Consider the following 1,964-nt stretch of genomic DNA (forward strand, 5'->3'; position numbering starts at 1 on the left):
TTTGGGATTTATTAGTCTCGATTTGGGATTTATTGGTCTCGATTTGGATTCATTAATCTTGATTTGGATTCACTAGTCTTGATTTGGGATTTATTGGTCTTGATTTGGGATTTATTGGTTTAGATTTGGATTCATTAGTCTTGATTTGGGATTTATTGGTTTAGATTTGGATTCATTAATCTTGATTTGGATTCACTAGTCTTGATTTGGGATTTATTGGTCTTGATTTGGGATTTATTGGTCTTGATTTGGATTCATTAGTCTTGATTTGGATTAACTAGTCTTGATTTGGGATTTATTGGTCTTGATTTGGATTCATTAGTCTTGATTTGGATGTATTAGTCTTGATTTGGGATTTATTCATCTTGATTTGGATTTATTGGTCTTGATTTGGATTCATTAGTCTTGATTTGGATTCACTAGTCTTGATTTAGGATTTATTGGTCTTGATTTGAATTCATTAGTCTTGACTTGGATTCAGACAGTCTGTCTGAATCGTGATCTCGTTGATTTCCTGTGTCTCAGCTGGAGGACTTTGACGTCCCGCCGCTGGTCCAGAGGAGGTTCTGCAGCGACCCGGACGCTGTTCTGGTTCTCCAGTCCACCTGGTGCCACGTCCTGCCCAGGTCTTTCTTTCTTTCTTGTGTCTTTTCCTTTACACAAGTTTAATGTGTTCAGCCCCCCCCCCCCACACACACACACACACTTTGAAGCCAATGTTTAATAGAGCTTTTTTTAGCGAAGTTATAAGAGTCATTTTGAAACGTGACATGTGATTAGAGATGTTAATTCCTACAAACCTTCAGCGAGTCGTTGTAGAGCTGCAGGTTGAAGACTGTTTTCCTGGTTTTGTTTTGTTTTTTAAATAAATATATGGTATTTTTCATTCAAGTGTTGAAGAAGCAGTGTTACAGTCTGACCAGCAGGTGGAGCTGCAGCTCTATTTAAACTCACGTGAAGAAGAGAAATGTGAAATAAACCTGTGTGTGTGTGTGTGTGTGTGTGTGTGTGTGTGTGTGTGTGTGTGTGTGTGTGTGTGTGTGTGTGTGTGTGTGTGTGTGTGTGTGTGTGTGTGTGTGTGTGTGTGTGTGTGTGTGTGTGTGTGTGTGTGTGTGTGTGTGCAGCATGAAGAAAGGTCAGATCATCTCCATCAGCCGCCGGCTGCCTGCAGAGGGTCCATTCAGGACCTACAGAGACCTGCAGAGACACTGGAACATGCTGGTATACACACACACACACACACACACACACACACACACACACACACACACACACACACACACACACACACACACACACACACACACACACACACACACACACACAATCATAAATTCATTATTTTATTCATTAGACTTCATCAGTATTTTGTCTTTTTTTATATAAAATGTTTTGTTCATTCCTAGATTTTTATTATTCTGCTGTTCAATTAGAGGTTTTATAGTCTTTAAATCCTATTTTTTTTTATATTGTTGTGTTTTATTAAGTATTTTGTTCTGTTTTTATTCGTTAAAAAAAAAAATTTTTTTAAATCTAATTTCATCAAATATTTCATAATTTACTGTCTCATTTTCCATAATTATATTTCTAATAATTTCATATTTGTGTCAAAAATGTAGTTTTACTCACAAGTTTTTTTGAATATTTGAAAATGATGCAATTTGATGACACTGCTGATTGAGGGAGTTTTGTTCAGTGTGTGACGTTAATCTGGAGTCCTGTGTTTCTGGCAGTACGGCTACCAGCTGCCAGAGCTTCCAGAGGTTTACTGCAGCGTTTACTTCAAACTGCTGGGAAAGAAACTCTTCACGTATCCTGAAATACTCACTGGCAGATTAATCATCTTCTCTAACATCACATTATAGAGCATCTTCCTCCTCTAATCCAGATTACAGAGCATCTTCCTCCTCTAATCCAGATTATAGAGCATCTTCCTCCTCTAACATCAGATTATAGATCATCTT

The sequence above is a fragment of the Blennius ocellaris genome (assembly GCF_963422515.1).
Source record: "Blennius ocellaris genome assembly, contig: SCAFFOLD_91, whole genome shotgun sequence".
NCBI lineage: Eukaryota > Metazoa > Chordata > Actinopteri > Blenniiformes > Blenniidae > Blennius > Blennius ocellaris.